Here is a 25,407-nt window from a genome sequence, read left to right as displayed (position 1 = left end):
CTGTTCTTTCCGGATAGATCTCTTCTTTACTAGGCAGCCACACGACCGGCCTTCCCTTCTCTGGACAGGCACACACACACGAAGGGATGCGCTGGGTGGACTTCTCGAGGATTCAGGACCCTTGCCATGCTGCTCATTGCTCAGCTCCTCTTCTCGGCCCCAGCTCCCCTGTTCCTCTGCAGCCCCATGATCACACTAGACCCCTTTCTTTTCCTCCTCTTTTTCTGTCTGTCTGGTGCTTGGCCACTTACAGGACTCATCAGCTCTCTCTCTCTCCTTCTGGAGCTCGTCAGCGGGTCCTTCTCTTCTAGCCTGCAGCACACTCCTGCTTAGGCTTGATCCTCTTCTCCTCCAGCCTACAGATGCCTCTTCTTGCCTGAGCTTGCCCTTCTCTGCCCCTGCTTGCAGCATGCTCCTGCATGAACCTTCTTTCTTCTCTTCTCGGAGGATGCCTGCAGCTTCCTCTCTCTGCCCGAACTTGCCCTTCTTCTTCCCAGCTTGCCTCTGGGCTTGCTGTTCTTTGCTCCATCCCTCCTGTCCCCTGGATTGGCTTGAAATTTGCACCAATCCATGGGACAGGTTGTCTTGGCTACTTGCCTCCAACTCCCCCTTAGGCCTCCTTCTGATTGGCCTGGGTTGCCAGATGGGAAAAAATTTCCCCACCCAAAATCAGCCCTAAACCCGCCCAAAACCCACCCAAAGTCAAACCCCGCCTCCAACATCATCAACCCCGTCTCCGTCATCAAACCCACCTCCGTCATCAACCCCGCCCCTGGCGTCACCTCTGATGTCATTAACCCTGCCCCCGATGTCAACTCCGCCCCAGAAAAGCTTCTATTGGACCAAAATGGACCAATAGAAGCCCCGGAAAAGCTTATTTATTTCTGTATGATATTTATCTTCCTTTAGATTACTTTCAATACAGTTCAGTATTGAGATCACCAGTAGGAATGTTGGCCCTAAGGAAAGGAATGAAAAAAGGAAGATAATTTGGTTTCACAAAGAACCAGTATATTTTCTTTATGGTATGAGGCAATCACTACAACTCCAACAAAATATTTTGGTCTCTATGTTGTAAAAAAAAGGAAATTTTCCAGAAGTGGGAAGGTTCCTGTAATGTGATACACTACATCTCAAGAACGTAGGGTCCCTCAGAGGCTCCTTTGTCCCCAGTTCTTTTTTTTATCTATATCTGATTCATGTTTTGGAGTTTAAGCCTTTCCTTTTCGCTGAACAAAGTGATGTAGAACGCTATTTTAGAAAGACGTCCAACTCAGAATAAGGAAGTCCAGCTCGGTACATCACTGGTGCTACTAATATTTTAGAACAGGGATCTGCAAAATCTACAGCCTGTTCTAAAGTACATGAGAAATGGAAGCCCATATGCTGGTGATATCCAGCATAATCATCCATTTTACAAACTGAAATGTCCAAATTATGAATGGGAAAAACTTTTGCCTTCTGGGAAAAACAAGGGACAGGGACCTCACTGTGGAAGAATAGGAATGTCCATATTATAAAATGTCTCTGTACTTAAACCAGCTCTTCTCTCTCTATTTTACCATAAGACCTCAGGAATGTCACTCAAAGGCTCAATACTTCATTGCCCTTAAGCTTTACACACCCGCCTTGTCACAGGTCCCCTACATTCCTTAATTATTTACATATTTCTTATCTCTACTACATTTTTTCATAACAAATATAACTTTTACTTTCACTTTTATGTAAAACAACAAACAAACAGCACTCATCTTATAATGAAGATTTTTAACATCTTAGTTGGTCAGGGAAATATATCCAACTAGTAAAACAGGCCCGTTTCTGAGACAAATGAAACGGGCGCTAGCAAGGTTTTCCTCGGAGTGTGTATGTTTGAGAGAGTATGTGTGAGATTGACTGTGTGTGAGAGAGAGAGAGTGAATGTGAGTGTGAGTGTGAGTGTGTCTCCTCTGTCCCCCCTCCAGCCACCCAGCGAGTCTCCTCTGTTTCCTGCCCCCCCTCCAGCCACCCAGCGATTCTCCTCTCTCCCCTGCCCCCCCTCCAGCCACCCAGCGATTGTCCTATCTCCCCTGCCCCCCCTCCAGCCACTCCTCCGCTTTAATCAGCATATATTAAATTCTCCCCGTGTGCTACAGAAAAGCACCGAGCACATCCTATACAGTAAAACACACCTCCAACGTTCTGAAGCCGTAGTTCCGGAACGTTGCAGGAATGCTTCAAGGCTTGAAGGCTTCACTTTCTCGGCTTCAGAACGTTGGAGGTGCGTTTTATTATATAGGATATTTTTCACCCACCAGTCTGTATCAAGGAAATCCCCTAAAAAGATGCATTATATTAAAATGCTAGAAAACTCACTATTTCACTAATGCATTAATAAAAAGATCTTAATCCAACATACCTTAAAATGCCAACTGCTCCCTCCTGACTGGATCCCTCGATCACTACAAGATGGCCGTAGGTTGTTTTTTTTTTTACCCTACTTATACATAATACTTCCTGTCACCTGACTCCTGACGCTGTACCCGGGGGAGGGGGGACGACGCTGCATCCGGGGGGGGGAGGTGCGTAGCAGTGATCCGCCCCGGGTGCCAGCCGACCAAGGAACGCCACTGGTATGAACCAGTCTCCCGCGGTTTGGAGTGCCATATGACACATTTCATCATAGCTTTCTATACTTTACCCTATTTCTGGTTCCAGTGGTTGTTTTGTTTTAGTACATATCTGAAGGTTCATTTACATCAGCCTAAAACTTTGACTCCTGACCCAGCCTCCAGGATTCCAAAACACGGTGGCCGTGTCAGGTCTCATTAATAAAGGCTGTTGGGAGTTGCACATCTCTTTTCATGTGTTTTTTACTCCACAGTTTATTTATTTGTTACGTTTGTATCCCACATTTTCCCACCTATTTGCAGGCTCAATGTGGCTTACATGGTACCGGAAAGGTGATCGCCAATTCCAGTATGAACAAATACATTAATGTTTTGGTAGAATAAGATTCAAGTGTAACAGACATACAGGGAACTGTAGAGAGGAAGAGGATCGTAGAGAGGGATAGTTCATATAGTAACATAGTAGATGACGGCAGAAAAAGACCTGCACGGTCCATCCAGTCTGCCCTACAAGATAAACTCACATGTGCTACTTTTTGTGTATACCTTACCTTGATTTGTACCTGTCTTTTCAGGGCACAGACCGTACAAGTCTGCCCAGCACTAGCCCCGCCTCCCAACCACCAGCCCCGCCTCCCACCACTGGTTCTGGCACAGACCGTATAAGTCTGCCCAGCACTATCCCCGCCTCCAAACCACCAGTCCCGCCTCCCACCACCGGCTCTGGCACAGACCGTATAAGTCTGCCCAGCACCATCTCCGTCTCCCGCCACCGGCTTTGCCACCCAATCTCGTCTAAGCATATGTGCCCATACGAGCTTTGGTTTCGTTGTGTTGCAAAGTGTCGGCATTTAAGTTGGGTCGGTGTGATATGCTTTTTTGAACAGGTTGGTTTTTAGTGATTTCCGGAATTTTAGGTGGTCATATGTTGTTTTCACGGCTTTGGGTAGTATTGAGATAGTGGCTGGCGTTGACTACTCGGTTTCAGTGTACACCAAAAGTATAATCCAGTTAGCTGCCATGGAGGGGCATAATCGAACGAAAACGCCTATCTCAATGGACGTTTATCTCTGATAACGGGTACGTGAAGGGGCGGGACAAACCGTATTTTCGATAAAAATGGACGTTCATATTTTTTCCCGAAAATACGGGTTGTGCGGGGCAAATGCCTTGGATGTGTTCGTTTTTGAGCTGGGCGCTTTTGTTTTTCAGCGATAATGGAAACCGAAAACGCCCAGCTCAAAAACGAATACATCCAAGGCATTTGTTCGTGGGAGGGGCCAGGAGTCGTAGTGCACTGGTCCCCCTCACATGCCAGGACACCAACCGGGCACCTTAGGGGGCACTTTTACAAATCAAAGAAAAACCATAAACGAGCTCCCAAGGGCATAGCAGCTTTCCCTTGTGTACTGAGCCCCCCAAATCCCCCCCAAAACCCACAAGTCTACCCCATTACCATAGCCCGATGGGGTGAAGGGGGGGCACCTACATGTGGGTATAGTGGGTTTTGGGGGGTTTGGAGGGCTCAGTATTACGCACCACAAGTGTAACAGGTAGGGGGGGGATGGGCCTGGGTCCACCTGCCTGAAGTCCACTGCATCCACTAACAACTGCTCCAGTGACCGGCAAACTGCTGTGATGGAGCTGGGTATCACATTTGAGGCTCGCATACAGGCTGGAAAAAAAAGTTTTTAAACTTCTTTTTTTTGGTGGGAGGGGGTTAGTGCCCACTGGGGGAGTCAGGGGAGGTGATTCCCGATTCCCTGTAGTGGTCATCTGGTCATTTAGGGCACTTTTTTGGGACTTACTCGTGAAAAAAAAGGGTCCAGCAAAAATGCACTAAATTCTCGTTAAAAATGCCTTTCTTTTTTCGATTATCGGCCGAGGACGCCCATCTCTCCTCGGCCGATAACCATGCCCCAGTCCCGCCTTCACCACGCCTCCGACACACCCCTGTCAACTTTGTCTGCATCCGCCACGGAGTGCAGTTGAAAACGTCTAAAATCGGCGTTCGATTATACCGATTTCTTCGTTTTTGTGAGATAAACGTCTATCTCCTGATTTGGGTCGAAATATAGGCGTTTTTCTCTTTCGATTATAAGCAGGTTAGTCAAACTGCTAACCAGATCGCCAACAGGATAAAGTCCTGACAGCTTTGCTGATAGTCTAGATTTATCCAGTTAGTTATCTCCCCATGGTCTTTTAAAATTATCCCCCCTGTTTACTAAGCCGCGCTAGCTGCTGCCATGCGCTAATGCCAACTTTGAATGAGCTGTGTCGGCATTGCCGCGCAGCTTAGTAAATAGGGGGATAAGGAAAGAAGACTTTTTTTTTTTAACACTCCGGTCCCTTTAAAAATGTCCCAGGAGCGGGGAGGTAGTGTAGTGAGTTTGTTAAAGGAAAGGGGCCCAGGAGGCTATCAGAGCCTACGCCCAGAGGGCCACCGAGGGAGGAGCTAATAGGGAGGGATGGGTGAGGGGGATATATCATGGGGGGGGGGTATTGTGGTTGACGAGCTTTGGGCAAATAGGGTTGAGGGTCGAGTTAAGGGCAATTAAATTTGTTAAAAGCTTGATGACAATTCTTTCTTATTTGTTTTTGAGTCTTATTGTTGAGATTCTCATTATATTCTCATTGTATTCTCATTATTCATATCTTATTGTAAGCCACACTGAGCCCGCAAAGAGGTGGGAAAATGTGGGATACAAATGCAAACAATAAATAAATAAATAAATAAAGATATTATAATGGAAATGTTTGTACACTCTTATAGTAGATTGTGTTAATTTCAAATGTCATAAACTAAAAATACTATTACTACTACTTATCATTTCTATAGCGCTACTAGACGTATGCAGCGCTGTACACTTGAACATGAAGAGACAGTCCCTGCTCGACAGAGCTTACAATCTAATTAGGACAGACAGACAAATAAGGGATAAGGACAAAGAGTAGCAAGATTCCGTGCAGAATCCTAAAGAGTGGCAAGATTCCGGAATCCCAAGACTAGTACTACTACTTATCATTTCTATAGCGCTACTAGATGTACGCAGCGCTGTACACTTCAACATGAAGAGACAGTCCCTGCTCGACAGAGCTTACAATCTAATTAGGACAGACAAACAGAACAAATAAGAGATAAGGACAAAGAGTAACAAGATTCCGGAACCCCAAAGAGTAGCAAGATTCCAGAATCCCAAAGACTACTACTACTGCGTATCATTTCTATAGCGCTACTAGACGTATGCAGCGCTGTACACCTGACCATAAAGAGACAATCCCTGCTCAACAGAGCTTACAATCTAATTAGGACAAACAAACAGGACAAACAAGAGATAAGGGAATATTAAAGTGAGGATGATAAAATAAGGGTTCTGAACAAGTGAATAAGGGTTAGGAGTTAAAAGCAGCATCAAAAAGGTGGGCTTTTAGCTTAGATTTGAAGACGGCCAGAGATGGAGCTTGACATACTACTACTACTACTACTACTACTTAACATTTCTAAAGCGCTACTAGGGTTACGCAGTGCTGTACAATTTAACATAAAGGACAGTCCCTGCTCAAAGAGCTTACAATCTAAATGACAAGTGAACATACTGGTTAAGGAAGTCTATTCCAGGCATATGGTGCAGCAAGATAAAAGGAACGGAGTCTGGAGTTAGTGGTGGATGAGAAGGGTGCAGATAAGAGAGATTTACCCAGTGAACGGAGTTCCCGGGGAGGAATGTAGGGAGAGATGAGAGTGGAGAGGTACTGAGGAGCTGCAGAGTGAAGGCACTTATAGGTCAATAAGAGGAGTTTGAACCAAAGACTGCAACGGACATTACCTGACTTTTCTTCCCCCTTTTCCTCTCTAAGTTCCCCCCAACTGTCTCCTACCATACATATACCTCATTATACCACAATATCACTTTGTATTCATTCATACTATGTATTTGTTCAAACCGTAATCGGCTAACACTGTTAACGTTTATATGTAAGCCACATTGAGCTTGCAAAAGGTGGGAAAATGTGGGATACAAATGTAACAAATAAATATGCGGAAACGGATAGGAAGCCAGTGAAGTGACTGGAGGAGAGGGCTAATATGAGCATAACGACCCTGGCGGAGTATTAGTCGTGCAGCAGAATTTTGAACAGATTGAAGAGAAGAGAGATGGCTAAGTGGGAGACCTGTAAGAAGCAAGTTGCAATAGTCTAAGCGAGAGGTGATAAGAGTGTGGATGAGGGTTCTGGTAGTGTGCTCAGAATGGAAAGGGCGAATTTTGCTGATATTATAGAGGAAGAAATGACAGGTTTTAGCAGTCTGTTGAATATGTGGGGAGAAGGAGAGGGAAGAGTCGAAGATGTCCCCAAGGTTAGGAGCTGATGAGACAGGAAGGATGAGAGTGTTATCCACAGAAATAGAGAATGGGATCCACCCGTCCACTAGGGTACTGATGCTCCTAGGGAAAGCAATACCTCTTAAATAGCTCAGCTTACGAACTTTAGCACAATTTGTGTTATTCTTTTTGAGTTGCTTTGTGGGTCTTTGCAGGTGATGCAGCTCATTTTTATCTTATATTTATTTATTTTGTTTTTCTTACATTTGTACCCCGCGCTTTCCAGATTTTTCTCTTGGTAAAAGAATCAACAGATAACACAAGTGTTTTGCTTATCTCTAAGCATATTTGCCTTACTACACTTTAGTGGCTAGGTACCTTAAATAGCTAGAGAGGTTTTGTGCAGTACTACATTAAAAAATAACTACTGTGTTTCATTTTTGAAATGCATTCATTTCGATCTTGCATGGTGTCCGTTATAGAAACACGGAGATTGCAAAAAACAACCACATGCAATCAGAGGTCTCTGAGCTCACAGAACTTATTTTAGCTACTGTGTCCTCACTGGAAGCTATCTGAGATATGTTTTGGGAATATGATCGGTATTTTTACGAGGAGGATTTGCAGGAGTATTTTTGTCTTAGGGTTCAGGACAGCTGGTCCCCTGCCAGGCATCATATGTAAAAAAGCGAGAAAGATATCCAACCTGACAAACTGCAGGCCTCACACTGCAATAGAACATACAGGCATACAACGGGGTCCATTTATAAAATTTAAGTTTCTCAATTTATTTTTTATTACATTTCTACCCCGCACTTTCCCACTCATGGCAGGTTCAATGTGGCTCACATATTATATACAGGTACTTATTTGTATCTGGGGCAATGGAGGGTTAAGTGACTTGCCCAGAGTCACAAGGAGCTGCCTGTGCCTGAAGTGGGAATCAAACTCAGTTCCTCAGGACCAGAGTCCACCACTCTAACCACTAGGCCACTCCTCCACTGTTGCTACTATTTGAGATTCTACATGGAATGTTGCTATTCCACTAGCAACATTCCATGTAGAATCTCCAATAGTATCTATTTTATTTTTGTTACATTTGTACCCCACGCTTTCCCACTCATGGCAGGCTCAATGCGGCTTACATGGGGCAATGGAGGGTTAAGTGACTTGCCCAGAGTCACAAGGAGCTGCCTGTGCCTGAAGTTCCCCAGGACCAGAGTCCACCACTCTAACCACTAGGCCACTCCTCCATTGTTGCTACTATTTGAGATTCTACATGGAATGTTGCTATTCCACTAGCAACATTCCATGTAGAAGTCGGCCCTTGCAGATCACCAATGTGGCCGCGCAGGCTTCTGCTTCTGTGAGTCTGACGTCCTGCACGGACGTCAGACTCACAGAAACAGAAGCCTGCGCAGCCTTCTACATGGAATGTTGCTAGTGGAATAGCAACATTCCATGTAGATTCTCCAATAGTAGCAACATTCCATGTAGAATCTCCAATAGTATCTATTTTATTTTTGTTACATTTGTACCCTGCGCTTTCCCACTCATGGCAGGCTCAATGCAGCTTACATGGGGCAATGAAGGGTTAAGTGACTTGCCCAGAGTCACAAGGAGCTGCCTGTGCCTGAAGTGGGAATCGAACCCAGTTCCCCAGGACCAAAGTCCACCACTCTAACCACTAGATATACTGCCTCTTTTGAAGCGCAAATCAAGGTGGTTTACATATAACTATTCAGGTACGTCTACCAACTGATCCTTCCCTCCTAGAAAATTAGCCAAAAGATGTAAATGAATTGGAATATGGGCACTAATCACTGTCAAAGAAAAAAAAAACAGTGGAAATGACCAGAACAGATGAACCAAACAAGATATTGTGGAATGTGAAACGGTACAGAGAAGGGCGATGAAAATGATAAAGGGGACAACTTCCCTACGAGGAAAGGCTAAAGCGGCTAGGGCAGCTTAGAGAAGAGATGGCTATGGGGAGATATGATAGAGGTATATAAAATATTGAGTGGAGTGGAACGGATAGACATGAATTGCTTGTTTACTCTTTCCAAAACTACTAGGACTAGGGGGCACGCAATTAAGCTACAAAGTAGTACATTTAAAACAAACTGGAGAAAATATTTTGTCACTCAATATATAATTAAACTCTGGCATTCACTGCCAGAGAATGTGGTAAAAGCAGTTAGCCTAGCAGGGTTTAAAAAATGTTTGGATAATTTCCTAAAAGAAAAGTCCATAAACCATTATTAAGACGGACTTGGGAAAATTCACTGCTTATTTCTAGTATTAGCAGCATAAAATCTGTTTTACTGTCCCGGGATCTTGCCAGGTACTTTTGTCCTGGATTGGCCACTGTTGGAAACAAGATACCGGGCTTGATGGACCTTCAGTCTGTCCCAGTATGGCGATGCTTATGTTCTAACCAGGAAAAAAAAATCCTTTAATTAGAAGAACAAAGTCTCAGGCACAACACTTAACTAAAAGTGGACTTAATAACAACAAAAAAAACTTGCTTGAAGATGGACCCATATAAGTCTACTATAGTCAGTGTGTTTTTTCTAGTGAAAAAGGTGACTGTACTCAAATGCCAGGGCCACCCTTTGGGGTGGGGTGATCACTAAAGGACACACCCTACAATAGCCAGGCCCCCCAGCAACCAGTCACAGAATCTATGACAAGGCAGAATTGGTGTGTAAAGTCTGAGCTCTTTCATTAAAACTTGGGGACCATGGGTCAATTTTAGCAGACAATGGAAAAGGTGCCGGTACTCAGTACCCCCTCAAAAAAAGCCCTGGTCTTTTTGATCTGAAAATAAATACCCTAGATCTTCGGGAAGAGGAAACAAATTCATGAAAAACTGCAAGAAACCCTCTGAAAGAAAGCTCTGTGGATCTTCTGACTTTTTTTCCCCCTAAATTTTAGCACTTTTTTTGCAAATGATTGTGTTTTCCATTCAGGACATTTGTCCTTTGTATGTATGCCTCTTACTTTAACAAAGTATAAAATTACAAATGTGGGAAACCCTTTTACTAAAGTTTAGCGTGTGTTACATGCTAAGAAGCTTCTTAGCATTTGGCATGTGCTAAGCTTTAGTAAAAGGGCCCCTAAAAGTTATGGTCATGTTTTGGGCTTTATTCATTAGGCTGTGCTATGGCAATAACACCCATTCATTGTATGTGATTCAACTTCACATAGAATTACTATTATTATTATTTTACCACAACCTACAAAGAAAACAAACGCATGCAAAACAGCTCATTATTATGTAATATGAGCAATGCTTGCATTCAACCTCACAAGCTACGTTATTCATGGAAAGATTACACCTCAATTAATACACAGTCCGATGCTCCTGGTGAATGACTTAAATGGGACCCTGCTTTCTAAAAAATACTCCCACCTCTCAATCCCTCTTTGGCCTGGCAATTCCTTTTGAAACCTCCCACCCCCACACGACACTGATCACACCCCACCCTGGCACCTACCAGATATCTCCTTGATAGGTGGGGGGGGGGGGGGGGGGGAGGGGAGCAATCCCTAGGCATTTCTGCCTCATAGTGGCAGCCTCAGTCCCCCTGCTTTAGTCTAGTATTACTGTTGCCTGAGCTGTGTCTTTTCCAAGCTGAAGAGCCCTAACCCCTTTAGCCTTTCCTCATACGGGAGGAGTTACATCCCCTTTTATCATTTTAGTCGCTCTTCTTTGAACCTTTTCTAATTCCGCTATATCTTTTTTGAGATACGGCGACCAGAACTGAATGCAATAGGCTAGTGAGGTCGCTCCATGGAGTGATAGAGGCAGTGGCGTTCCTAGGGGCGCTGACACCCGGGGCGGATTGCCGATGCGGCCCGCCCCCCGGGTGCAGCGCCCCCCCCCAAACAGCGTGACCCCCCCCCCCAGCGAAATAACCTCCGGGTGCAACGCAACCCCCCGGCAAAAGACCCCCCCTGGGTGCACGCCGCTTTGGGGGGGGGTGCCACGCGCCTGTCGGCTCTTCGTTTCCTTGCTCCCTCTGCCCCGGAACAGGAAGTAACCTGTTCCGGGGCAGAGGGAGCATGAAAACGAAGAGCTGACAGGCGCGCGGCACCCCCCCAGCGGCGTGCACCCGGGGTGAACCGCCCCCCCCCCCTTGGTACGCCACTGGATAGAGGCATTATTATATTCTCAGTTTTATTTAACATCCCTTTTCTAATAATTCGTAGCATCCTGTTTGCTTTTTTGGCCGCTGCCGCACACTGGGCAGAAGATTTCAGTGTATTATCTACGACGACACCTAGATCTTATTCTTGGTTGCCGACCCCCAAGGTGGACCCTAGCATCAGGTAACTACGACGGATTGTTCTTCTCAATGTGCATCACTCTGCATTTCTCCACATTAAACGTCATCTGCCATTTGGAGCATACGGGGAGAGTTATGTACACAGAGGCATTTCCATGTGTAATCGACACATCAACGTTAACGCTTACTTTATAGAATTATCTCCTGCGCACAAACCCGGTGAATGTTAGCTCACATGTTCCTCATTCGAAGCTCACGACTGTCCATGTCATCTGAGATCTTTAAGCTTAGCCAAACACTTTGGCTCAAGATGCCTATAGATCACCTCAGAATTGCAGCAGGAAATTGGAAAAACAGAAGCAAGTAACGTTGAGGGGTTTTTTTTTGGTTTTTTTTAATTTCTCGTTCTCTTTCCTTAACAAAGTTGCTCAAGCCGAAACACTAGAGCAAAATTTGTTAGATCCAGTTCAAATGAGTTTAAAGACTAACAGCAAGTATGACAAAAATACAAAAGGGTCTTTGTGAACTTGCTCACTCAAGGCCTGATTTTCAAAAGAGGTTAGCTATGGACATAGAAGGAGTAAAAGGCATCTGAACACAGAGGCCTCTGTATATTGCAGGAGGGACCACCAAGCGTGTCCTCAGCAACAAAAGATGCCTACACAGCAAAGTGCAAGTTTATCCAGCTGGATATTAAGATTGGTTCATGTGTATGACTATTTTTCATTGCGTCAGGCGCAGCAAGAGGGTTTTCTCTGGTGCATCTGTGAGGAAAAATCTAGGTATATGCGACTCTCCCATGTACATAGGGCCCAAGGAGAGGAGACTGCAGTATGTAGGACCAAGAGCCAGAGAAAAGTATGGATGTGGATGTGAAGTGCGAAAACCAGCAAAAGTTTTAGCAGGCATGGGGAAACAGTTCATAGTGGGGTCAGGTTTATCAAATTTTAGATCTAACCTGACTGCAAGGCAAAAACTGCTCCCAACTTATCAAACATCCTACAACTGTCAAACGGAAAAAAAAAAACCATCAATAAACCTACGGAAATGCTGATAACTGGGCAAGTGGCTGCCCCTCCCCCCAACCTCCCCACCCACACATTTTAACCTAATTCAAAAGCTTGTAGCTGGTTTGTATTTGCTCAAGTATAGAAGAAAATGAGATACAGGGTAGGGGGTGTCAACTAACTCAACAATCTGACTTTGTCAAACAACCCTGGCACTTTATATAAAAGCACTAAAAGAGATCAGAACTCACAATGTCCCCCCCCCCCCAGCAGGCTACCACATTTTCCATTAAGGATATGACAGATTCCCTCCAAGGTGATTTAAAAAAAAAAAAAAAAACCACTTGCCAATAACTCTATAGCTTGAACATTTCTAAACATGGCAACATAATAATTATTCACTCACCACAACCTGAAAGTTCTCAGGAAAGTACTTCATGAAAAAATGCTTTCTTTTTTCTTTTATTTTATTTGTAGCATTTATATCCCACATTTTCCCACCAATTTGCAGGCTCAATGTGGCTTACATTTGCTGTAATGGCGGTTGCCATTTCCGGGTAACAGAATTACAAATGGTAATGTGTTAAGTTGCATACATACATGGTAACATACATGTAACATAACATACGTGAACAGATCATGGTATATATCATGTGCATATATATGTCAAGGAAGAATAAATTATGGTAATACATGAAAGTTCCTGACTAAGAAATTGGAAGAATAAATTATAGTAATACATGAACGTTCCTGAGTACGAAATTGGGTTGTATCATTCTTTAGGTCATCAACTATGGAGAGACCATATTCGACATAGAGATTGCAGTGGTTATGCTTATTCATTAGTGGTAAGGAGGTTGATCAGTCAAGTGCTAGGGGACAAAACAGCATGGATAGTACCCCTTTCCTTCTCTTTCTCAAGGAAAAGGGAAGCCATATTTATTTGCTCTAAAGGTGTAAATCACAATTAAACAAACGAAGCAGATCGCAAAAATAAAACTAATTTATTATTAAAACCTGAAGTTATATATACATAAATAGCCCGACACAGGCCGTGTTTCGCCCGACAGGGCTGCTTCAGGGGCTATACAACAATCCTTTACTCACATGTTTAATTGATAATATTGGATATGTGCTGAGATGAACTAAAATTTCATACATAGGAGATCACCTTGATTAATTTAGAAAAACAGCTCTATCAGAGATGCCAAAAGAGTATTGACATAACGTCAAATCAGGAAGAGAGGAGCATTAGTGTGGATTTGTGAGATACCATTTTATACAAATTGACCGTGAGTCATTTGTTTTATTATTCGTTTTGCACAAAAGGTCTATAGACCCCTGAGGCAGGCCCTTGTGGCCGAAACACGACTCGTGTCGGGTCATTTTATTTGTTTTAATAAAGACCTTGAGCCAGATGCACTAAAGTCATCGGTAATTCCCGTTCCCTACCGATTCCATAGCGAATCGGTAGGGAACGCGAATGCATCAACGATAGGGAATGCAAATGAGCTACTCGTTGTAGCTCAGTTGCATTCACTATTTTCCTCGGTTGCCAGTCGGAGAATCAGGACGTCCCTTTCGATTATGCACCTCTTCCTGGTCTCTTCAGCCAATCAAAGCAGATTTAGCTGGCTGTTGTCAGCGAAACGCGCTCTGATTGGCTAAGAGACCAGGAAGAGGTGCATAATCGAAAGGGATGTCCTGATTCTCCGGCAACCAGGAAAATAGAAAAAGTTTGCTGTGGAGGGGTAAGTGGCGCGGCGAAGACAAAATAGAAGGGGGAAAAACGGCAGAGAGAAAACCGGCGAAAAAAAAAAGACGTCTCTCACAAGCGCAGGGAGAGTACTTCCATAAAGGACGCCCCTCACATGCACTCCCCGCTTTTTTTTTTCTTTTTTACCTTTTTTTGGGGGGCCCTTTTCCTTTCCGATTCCCTCACAGGAGCCCTAACGAGAGGTGCAGACCTCCCGTTAGGGTTCCTACGGTAAGGGAATCGGAAAAACGGTAGTGCATCTCATTATAATAGCTTTTGAATAATTTGCATTCTGTTTTCGTTGCCTGCTACTGTGGCAGGGAAAATGCCCTTAGTGCATGCCCCCCCGGTAAACTACTTGCGTTTTAAACTGGCTGGAACCAGTTTAAAACGCAAGTTGTGGGCTCTTTAGGTTTAGTGCATCTGGCCCCTTGTTTGGGAAACACCATTTGTGAGAGGACTTTTTTGGATCCACTGGTTGTACATTTGACTTTCCGTTCTCCTGTGGAGAGATCACCTTCTGTGGGTGTTGGCTTCGTTTAAAAAGTTTCTGTCATATTTGCAACCAAATCCAAATTGCATGGTTTAAGAACGGATGGGCTACCCACCACAATGTCTTAAGTTCAGGCACAGAAAGGCCAAGGGACTACCCAAAAGAAGCGGCATCCCTAATAAATGTTGAGCTTGCCAAACCCAACTTTAATTTTTTTTTTTTTTTGCCAGCCCAAAAGAATGTTGAGCTGGGCCCACCTTGTAGTAGAGTCTAAAATTAGACACTGCCATTCTGCCTTTCACTCTAGGTTGATAAAGTACTTGTCTAGCCATTTTAGGGGGCTTACGCTTCCAGATATAGCAAAAAAAACCTTTTTCTTTGTAGAGTGTGGAAAAAGGCTTCTGATAGGAGGATAGGGAGAGCCATAAATTTAAAAAAGCAACTTAGGTAACTTAGGCATGGAGCCTCCCTAGCCATGAAATATTCAAAGTTTCACATCTGTTCTGTGCTTGCAAGGTATTGCTTATACTAGGCTTGACAGTTAGTTTAAACCTGATTATAGAACACATTGAGTAGTAATGCTGTTTGTACTTTAGATTGGTGAAATCTTGATAGAGTCATAGTAGCTTGAAGGGATCATACAACCAGTGGCGTTCCTAGGGGCGCTGACACCCGGGGCAGATCGCCGATGTGCCCCGCCCCCACGGGTGCAGCGCCCCCCCCCCCCCCGGAACAGCGTGACCACCCCCCCCCCCCCGGCGAAATAACCCTCCGGGTGCAGCGTGACCCCCTGGCGAAAGGACCCCCCCGGGTGCCCGCCGCTGGGGGGGGTGCCGCGCGCCTGTCGGCTCTTTGTTTCCATGCTCCCTCTGCCCCGGAACAGGAAGTAACCTGTTCCGGGGCAGAGGGAGCATGAAAACGAAGAGCCGACAGGTGCGTGGCACCCCCCCCCCAGCGGCGTGCACCCGGGGCGGACCGCCCCCACCTCCCCCCCTTGGTACGCCACTGCATATAACAGAATAAGCAGTTTCAGTTCACAGAGGAAACATGCTGCAGATTGACTTTACAGAGTTGGTGGAGAGAGACCGGGGGGGGGGGGGGGGGCTACATGCCCAGCAAGCTTAGAGAACAAGACTAACCAATAGAAAGAGCCCCATCACACACAGGAAACTGAACATGTGCTCTGAAAGAGCCTATCACAGGGAACTACAGGATTACAAGGATTTGTAGCTCAAGGGCACAACCCAATTCCCTGCCTCCATGCAAACAGAGACAGAACACCATCCTTCAAGTTCTTTACAAACTGTTTCTATGAAAGTGAGATAGTCCCATAAAATTTCTCTGAATGTCATTATACTAACTCCTTAGTACCTCAGGTTCTTTGCAGCTTAAGAGCTTAGTCAAGATCGGGAGGCGGACTGGTGGTTGGGAGGCAGGGATAGTGCTGAGCAGACTTATACAGTCTGTGCCAGAGCTGGTGGTTGGGAGGAGGGGCTGGTGGTTGGGAGGCGGGGATAATGCTGGGCAGACTTATACGGTCTGTGCCCTGAAGAGCACAGGTATAAATCAAAGTAGGGTATACACAAAAAGCAGCAAATATGAGTTATCTTGTTGGGCAGACTGGATGGACTGTGCAGGTCTTTTTCTGCCGTCATCTACTATGTTACTATGTTATGAATATATATCCTATCTGCAGTAGGAACATCAGTATTTCCAACTTGGCCATATTAGTTTTAAACCTGAAAAGAGCTCTATATTCCCTCAATATCTCCTTCACCAATGACAGGGATGTTTGGGAGTTAGTTAATGTGAAAAGAACCTTATCCCTGTCGTTTATAGCCTGAAGACCCTCTTGTTGGTGAAGCATTTGTGCAAAGGGGCTCCATCGCCAAGGGAAAACAGAAGGGATAACGCACACCCTGCCAAGTCCCCTTTGCCAATCAAAACATTCTGTATAGGAACCGTTGATTTGCAAGCTGGCCAAGGGGTTGGTATAAATAGTTTTAACCCAGGACATAACTCTCCCAGTTATCCCAACCTTTCCAAGTGTCCACAGAAGAAACGGCCAGGAGACTCGGTTAAAGACCTTTTCCACCTGGATTCCCACAATCAGGGCTGGACTGTTTCTTAATTTAGCAAAACAGTGACATGCTACTTTTTAATATTGTGCAAAATAATTTGTGAATTGGGACACTCATATAAATAGTTTTCTCCTCTGCTTTCACCCCAGCTATTATACTCTCCTCTCCCCCCCCCCCCCCCCTAATACTAGTGGACTCATGCAACCACATTCTCTCTCTTCCTCCCTACATCAACCATCCTTAGCAGTCACAGTCTATCTCTCTCCCTCCCTGTCTTTCCCTCTCCTGTCCCAAGCATTCAAATTCTGTCCCTCCCCCACCCTAGTAGTCCCATCTCTTTCTTTCTCTCTCACTGTTGCCAGCAGTCACATTCTGTGTCTTTCTCTGAGCTGAACTGGAAACCCCAAGAACTCAGACTCTGCTTGCATTGCAATACTGGAGAAATAGAATCGGAAAGGCATTTCTTACTGCACTGTGCTACTACTACTACTACTTAGTATTTCTATAGCGCTACCAGGGTTACGCAGCGCTGTACAAGTTTAAAAATGGGGAAGGACAGTCCCTGCTCAAGAGAGCTTACAATCTAAAGGTAACAAACTAAGTAGTCAGTGTAGGTATCATGAATGGGGAAGGTGGTTAGGCGCCAAAAGCAAGGGAGAAGAGATGGGCTTTGAGTAAGGACTTGAAAATGGGCAGGGAGGGGGCGCATGGCGTATGGGCTCGGGAAGTCTGTTCCAGGCATAAGGTGATGCGAGGCAGAAGGGGCGGAGTCTGGAGTTAGCGGTGGTGGAGAAGGGTACAGATAGGAGTGATTTGTCCTGAGAGCGGAAAATAGAAAGACATCAGAGTGGCACATTTCCCAAAACTAACAGAGAAAATCAAAGACTTTCCAAAAAGAATGAGGAGTTTTTCCTGCTCTTTCTTTTTGGAAAGTCTTGGAAGAAAGGGGAGAAATAGCAGCTACAGCAGTAAAATATGCTGTGCAGTATACAATAAGGCAAGAAGTGTGGTCTGATCAGGTGGGTGTGGCTTGGATCTCTTTCAGGGAGAGAAAACTAACAACTTATAGCAGCAGCTTCAGAGAGCATTTTCCATCTCACAGATAGGCTGCAGAGAATACCTTCTCCTGCTTCCACCCACCCTACCCCTCTACCCACCCACCCCTAGAGTGACATGTCTTATATAACCTCCCTATCAACCCACTCATTACTTTACCTCACCCATTTCTATTCTTCTATCACCTTCTCCCACTACTCCAACCAGAGTTACACCTAATCACACTGACCACCCTTCAACATCTTCTGTCCTTCTGTGACTGTTCTCTTGTGCTTGACTGCTTAAATATTTTCAATTTAAATGCTTTACTTTTTGTCTATTAGATTGTAAGCTCTTTGAGCAGGGACTGTCTTTCTTCTGTGTTTGTACAGCGCTGCGTACACTTTGTAGCGCTCTAGAAATGTTAAATAGTAGTAGTAGTATTTGGAGTTCTACATGGAATGTTGCTACTAATTGGGATTCCGGAATAATATGGACCAGGACCTGGGAATTATCCTTCTTATTGACCTCTTTGACTCTGTAAACTGTAATTCCATGTCACTGTTGTTACTATTCATTTGTAACTCTTGTCTTTTTTTTCTCTCTCTCTCCATATCCCAGTAAAATACATGTAACTTGGGTCTCACTCGTGTGCTAGCTCCGGCCACAGGCCCACAAAGCAGATTAGTTCAGTTCAGCTTATTTTCGGGCCACTCTCACCTCGCTCATCCATTCCAGTTCGCCTCCAGTCGAGCTTGGGAGTGGGTCTATGGTCCTTGAATAGCGATTCTGGGGGTTTGGGAGACACTTGCACCCTCGTGTTCAACGATATACTGTAGTCACAGCTTATGCTAACTCAAACCATTTACTTCTTCCAACTCTGCAACAGACAGTACTTCAACCCTTCACTAAGCAGGTCAAACAGCACATAAACTCCAACTTGGATCCAAACCTTCTGGTGTTCCTCGGGGGAACTCCTATACCACTCTTCCTCTAAGTATATTTACAGGGATTTTTATTTATTTATTTGTTGCATTTGTATCCCACATTTTCCCACCCATTTGCAGGCTCAATGTGTCTTACATTGTTCCATCATGGCAATCGCCATTCCAGAGTGAGAGATGTAAGTGGTATTACACAGAGAACATGAATGACAAAATAAAATTAAGCAAACAGGTATAAAGAGATCACATTCGGAATAATAGATAAAGTGGTAATGCATTAAAGTTCATATGAATACCTCATGGCCACCAAATATGTACATATCTACAGTTCACCCACCTATGCCTATCCTGTAGGGCAGTGCTATTCTCAGTGGCTGTTTCTCTTGCTCTCAGCACAAATCTAATCTCCGTGGGCTCAGACCCTCTTCTAACGGTGACCTCTCCCCTCCTCCCCCGGTTCTACCCTGGTCCTGGGACTGAGCTCTCCCTGCCTCCACAATCCCCTACTCCCAGGCTGGGTCTCTCCTCTGCCCATGCGTAGCACACACAATCTCCCGGTTTCCACTTTCCGGAGTCGCAACCCTCCTTCACAGCCAGTGATCACACTCCTCGCTTAGGATTCCCCTTTTCTCCTCCTGGTCTCTTGGCAGGAGACCATCAGGCAACCAAAGACGACCCCTCTATGGGCATATTTCCAAGCTTTACCCCCTTTGCAACTCCTCTCCCCTTGTCATTCTCTACAAGGCCAACTCTTTCCCCCTGCACTCTGTTTCAATACCACTCCCCATGAACTGGGCCTCCTCCCACCCAGGGACATCCTACCACTCCAGCCCTCTAGCAGGGACCACCCCCCCCCCCCCACCCCAGGGCTCTGGAGAACTCTATCACTGTAGTAATAACCATTCCATGGGGTACTACATACATTTATCTTAATTTCTTTCTCCCTGCCTTGTCCCCCGCAGGCATATTCTGTCTTCTCCCTTCCCTGTCACTAGCAGTCACATTTTCTTTCTCTATCTTGCTGACTTTGAGGATCTCACCCCCTGCCATGCCTATCCCCTCAGCTTTTCCTTCCTTCCCCAAAGCACCTAACCTTGATGACGTATGTATTTATTTATTGGGATTTATTAAGCACCTTTATGAAGAGATTCACCCAAGGCGGTGTACAGCAGGTAGAGTTTAACATAAAACTTACAGTTTTGTTAACAGCCTAACGATAGTAAAATTGACCAAATATAAACATGAATACGATAAATGAGGTAAACTTGAAAACAACCTCATCAGCGAATAGAAGTATGTTGTGTTGCAGCTCCCTGTTGCAACACAAGATACTTCACCCGCTCTCTCTCTCTCTCTCTGGTGCCCCCCATGCCTTCACCCAGTCTCTCTCTCAAGTACCCCCTTGTACTTGGACAGCAAATTAAAACCTAATAATAGGACCAGGGGCGTAGCTATCATGGGGCCACGGGGGCATGGGCCCCCATAGATTTGGCCCTGGATCCCCCTGCCGCGACCCTCTCGACCCCCCCCTTCCCGCCGCCAACCCTCCCCCGCCGCGTACCTTTGCTGATGGGGGACCCCAACCCCTGCCAGCCGAAGTCCTCTTCTCGGCTGCACGGCGTTGCTTGCTGAATGATCTGATCAAGTTTCTGTGCGTGCATCTGACGTCCTGCACGTTGTACGTGCAGGATGTCAGACGCAAGCACAGAAACAGATTCAAACTTGATCAGATCATTCGGCAACGCCGCATGGTCAAGAAGAGGACTTCGTCTGGTGGGGGTTGGGGTCCCCCTCCAGCAAAGGTACGCGGTGGGAAGGGGGGGGGTCAGCAACTCTACATGGTCGAGAAGAGGACTTTGGCTGGGTCAGACCAATGGTCCATTTAGCCCAGTATCGTGTTTCCAACAGTGGCTAATCCAGGTCACAAGTACCTGGCAGAAACCCAAATCGTAGCAACATTCCATGTAGATCCCCAAAGAATAGCAAGGTTCTGGAATCTTAAAGAGTGACAAGATTCCATGCAGAATCTCAAAGAGTGGCAACATTCCATGTAGAACCCCAAAGAATAGCAAGATTCCGGAACCCTAAACAGTAGCAAGATTCCATTCAGAATCTCAAAGAGTAACAAGATCCCATGCTACCAATCCCAAGGCAAGCAGTTGCTTCTCGATGTCTGTCTCAATAGCAGACTATGGACTTTTCCTCCCGGAACTTGTCTGTTACTGCATCCTCTGGCAAAGTGTTCCAGAGCTTAACTATTTGTTGAGTGAAAAAATATTTCCTCCTATTTGTTTTAAAAGTATTTCCAAGTCTCCACTTAAGATCATTTTTAGGATTAGTTTGCATGCAAACTATACAGGGCGGTCGTACTGATATTTTTTTCGTAGATACTTGGCCACAAATGTATTTACAGTAGAACATATGTTCCTCCTCATGCAGTTAAATTCCAATGACAAGATTCCCATTTTATTTTTCCAATTCTCTCCAACTTTTCTTAAAATCCCTTATCCTTTAGGGAATAGACGAGCAAAAAATGAGAGTGTTCCAGTATTTTCGTTGCCATTTTTCATGATTCTTAGCAGACCACTGCAGCTATATGATTTAAATTTGATCACCAGGGAATACTTGATTGTGAAATTTTAATGTTTTGGAAACCATTAGCTGCCAAACATCATTACAAAAAGAAAAAAGTGCCCTTATACACATAAGACTATGGAAAAACAAAGTCTTACAGCTAGGTTAAAAAGGAAGTCCCTTCCTTCCCTGTGCCAAAGAGTCAAATCTTCACAAGATTTATCCAGACAACTTTGGGAATTACATGGACAAATCTTGTTTTTTTGTTCCACATCCCCCAGGGTCCGTGTAAGTTTTGCCCACTACTTCATGAACTGATGTAGCCACCAGACTCAGTAAATAGCACAAAAAAAAAAGCACTGGCAAAATTCGTGCTCAGCGCTATTTTACACAGAGCACTCCGGCTGAGCGCGCTTTATAGAATAGCGCTTAACACAGGTTCCTACATCCAACTTTGGGCGTGAGGGACTTACATCAACTGAAACCTCTTGTAAATCCTGGCACCTCCCTAAAATTGAGTAATACTGCGCATAACATTTGGGAACACCCCTGACCCACCCATGGCCACGCCTCCTTTCGGGTTGCAAGCAAGATATAGACGTGCTTCTTTATAAATCATGCATAGGCAGGTGCACACACAACTCCAAATCTGTGCCATGTAATGTCAATAATTGAGTGTTAATGGCTCATTAACTATTTTAGGACCGGATGCCCAAAACTAAAATAACTCCACAACAGTGCTGAAAAGGAACTCCCCAATGCTTAACGCTTATGGAATGCAAATTTATGCACACTGTTAGTGCTGAGCTTTGGGAAATAAGGAGGGGGGGGGGGGGGGGAACGTGCCCAGCACATGCACACGAGCTGTGCGGTAAGCACAGCTCTCATGCATATGCCTAGTTGAACTGTGTTCTGGGCCCGGATAGTGGTGCAGGGGAAGGGGGGGCCTGGCGCTGGGGACAGGCCACGGGTGCTGCAGTCCCCGGTCTCACCTGCCTGCCTCCTCGGCTCCGGGCCCCCTGCATTCAAAGCGGCAGTCGCAGATCGCCTCTCTTCAGTTCTGGCCTCGCCTTCCCTTCCTGTGTCCCGCCCTCACGGAAACCGGAAGTTACATCAGACGAGGACGGGACACAGGGAGGGAAGGCGAGGCCAGAACTGAAGAGAGGCGATCTGCGACTGCCGCTTTGAATGCAGGGGGCCCGGAGCCGAGGAGGCAGGCAGGTGAGACGGGGGGCTGCAGCGGTGGGGGGAGCGGCCTTGCTCCAGGCCCGGCCTAGTCTCTCAGTGGCCCTGAATCCTGGAGCCCCCGAGCTTGTGCGCTGCCCTATTTGCTTGCAGGAGCTGTGGCCAGCCACGTCAACCTGCACCTCTGGACTGCTACTTAGAGTGGGGCAAACCCCACCTCCCAGCACAGCAGCAAAAGGATGTGACTCTCGGGACAGGAGGAGTGGAAGAAGAGCAGCACCAACACCACCACCACTTTCCCTCTGTTTTCCAAGACCGGGACAGAAAGTGTCTGCCCCTCTACCCCCCTCCCCCCAGCTGCAGTTGTTACAATTAATGTTACAGTTCTAATATGATATTTAAGAATAGGGGAAATTACCCAGAGCATGTGGTCGCAGCATGTGCTGTATTTATAAGTTTTAAGATATATATATATATATATATATATATATATATATATATATATATATATATATATATATATATATATATAATTTATTCTCCACCAATTACCTATAAGGTAATAAGATTTACAATTGCAAGAATAAAGGGGAATTAAATATTATCTCTGTTGAATTACATTAACCTGCACTGCAAGATTTAAAAGCATGTGCTCAGAACAGAAAAGACCATATATTTTAGCTTCAAAAAGGGTTTATTTACAATACAGGTAATATAATCATGTTACAAGCGAGAGGTATCTTTTAGAAGGATCTTGGTACAGGAGAAATTTGCTTAAACAAGATAACAGGTTGAATCGTAAATTAACTTACAAATCTTTGTTGCAGAAGATCGCAGGAGTGCAGGAATTCTTACAGCAGCCATTGGTGGAGGAGGGGAAGAGAAGGGAAGAGCAGAGCAAAGTGCAGTCTGAATAGGAGCGTGCCCCTTGTTTTTATATTGTCTCTAGGAGCACCGAGTCCTGAGTAATTTGCAAAGAATCATGGTCCTAGGGTGCACTGAATCCTGGGTAATTTGCAAAGAATCATGGTCTGCTGACAAATGGTTTATTGTAGCAAAAGGCTTCCTGTTTATGTTTCATTCTGAGTCTTTTGTCTTTAATAGGTGGGGTTTCACACATCTCCAGTCTTTCTGTCTGCTGTTGTCTTTGAACTTTTATTGTGTTTATATCCACACTCAGGCAGGCTTTTGATCAGTCTTTCAGGTGGGAGGGGGAGAGGAACTCTTTGAAGCAGGTTTCTTATTTGTGTCTGAATGGTCTTTTGTTAAGGGGGAAAAGGGGGAGGTGAAAAACCAGACCAGTTGATCTGCTTCTGTCTCTATAAATCTTTAAAGCTGTATTTTTATATTGGTATCTGATCCAGCAAAATAAACTGATATCCTGCTACATATTTCAATAATTCTGACAATTAAACTCATATCATGCTACACAGTATGAGTCCTCAGAAGTGGACAGAGAACTGGTGAGTGGCCACCACGGTTTCTCCTCTGTGCTTTCCGCTGAGTCTCCGCTTCTTGACTGCTCAACACCACCGCTTCTCCACTTCGCCCTTCTTCAGAAACCCTAACGCTAACTCCAAGCTGACGTAAGAGCACTCTTGTGAGGTGTGCTGTTTTCTGATCATCCGAAGGGAATAGGAGATGGCCTTGTATACGTAATTTCTGCTTAAATTTTGTGAAGATGACGCTCCCACCTCAGGATCCCAGGTCCCTCTTTCACTCAGGGTGAGCGGGTTCTCAGTATGCAGATTTTATGCAAATTAGTCTACTACCCCTTTCTACTCGGGGTGACCTGGTTCTCAAAAAGGCAAACATAGTCAGGTCTCATCAACAGGATTTTCTCATACAAATCTTTATTCCAGCCTCTGGGGCACACTTCTTTTAGCTTAAAACACTTTCACAAGCTTAAACAGTTCTTCCAGCTTAACCATTTCTTCCTACTCAGTGCAATCTTCCAGCTTAAACATTTCTTCTTGCACAGTTCAATACCCAACAGATTTCTTCCCCCTGAGCCCTCCCACACAGGCATCCGGGCTCAGTACTAACTCAGTCCTGGACACACAGTCCTTCCTTGTAGCACACAGTTCTTATACTTGATACTCTAGGGCCTTCTTACCCCAACCATATTAACTCAGTCCTTCTTTGTAACACACAGTTCACCACCAGGCCATAGGGCTCAGCCAGTACTTTCCATGGGGATCTTCCTGCTTCAGCTACCAGCTCTCTTCTGCAGCGGCTAGCTCTCCTCTCTCCCTCACAACTCAGGTGGGGTATTAAGTGGTTAATGGCCAAACAGGACCCAGCCCATAACCTGCTGCACCTGTTTCCACCCCCAGGACTCTCCCCGGTCCTAGCGACCTCCAGCTATACATCCCCTTACTGGCTCCCTTTAGTGACTCACCCAGCCCTTCTCCCTGGACATTTTAGGGGAACAGCGCCCTCTAGGGGCCTAACCAGAGTAGGATAGCCTCTTCCTTATCACAATTTGCATCCCATTTGCGCTGTTCCTGCCTGCACTCATTGTTTCCTGTGTTAGAGTCTTTTGTGCATTGTACGCTGGTAAACGCAGGCGCTAGTCTGATGCTAATGGCCTCTAGCACCCGTGTTTACCTCTGAGCATTGGGGCCTTAGTTATACATGCAGCTCAGGATCATACCCAAATTTGGGCGACCTTTACAGAATCAAAGGGATTATGTCCAACCTCACTAGAACAGGTGTTGTAGCTGATTCTCCTGGCTGCAGAAAGCCCAAAGCATCAACAGACCCTAAGAGGCTCTGACAATTGAGATTCAATATTTATGACCCCCAAAGGGCCCAAACATACAGTCTCCCAAATCCTTCAGCAATTTCCTGTGTGAGGTGCCAATCTTTGAAAACTTCACCCTCAGAAGGTCCAGGTGCCAACCTCTCTTCAACACCAATCAAGACAGTGTGATACTGTGCCAGAATTGGTAAACAAATAAATGAGTGAATCACTACTCTTCGCTTGAGTTGCTGCAGCTATAGTACTGTCTTGAGACTGAACAATGTATCTGATTCTAGCCAGGCAGGTGTTCCTATCTCAACCCTGGCAACAGAAGACACCAAGACCTGGAACATTATAATA

The 25,407-nt window shown here is 45.2% G+C and overlaps 1 long non-coding RNA gene across 2 annotated transcripts; it reads right to left on the bottom strand.

Annotated features, from left to right (window-relative positions):
• Window positions 1-1,027: 1,027 nt before the first annotated feature.
• LOC115479745 lies at window positions 1,028-24,513 on the bottom strand. 2 transcript variants are annotated; one of them, XR_003943748.1, is made up of 4 exons: window positions 24,418-24,513; window positions 12,439-12,442; window positions 6,415-6,420; window positions 1,028-1,039 (listed from the first exon to the last, which is right to left on the bottom strand). It is a non-coding gene; the product is annotated as an uncharacterized LOC115479745 (long non-coding RNA). The 2 variants fall into 2 exon arrangements; XR_003943749.1 differs by lacking the exons at window positions 1,028-1,039; window positions 6,415-6,420 and adding an exon at window positions 5,801-5,812.
• Window positions 24,514-25,407: the final 894 nt, after the last annotated feature.

Source organism: Microcaecilia unicolor, chromosome 11, assembly GCF_901765095.1.
Source record: "Microcaecilia unicolor chromosome 11, aMicUni1.1, whole genome shotgun sequence".
NCBI lineage: Eukaryota > Metazoa > Chordata > Amphibia > Gymnophiona > Siphonopidae > Microcaecilia > Microcaecilia unicolor.
Note: the sequence above shows the minus strand (reverse complement) of the source record. Positions and strands in the feature narration are given on the sequence as shown.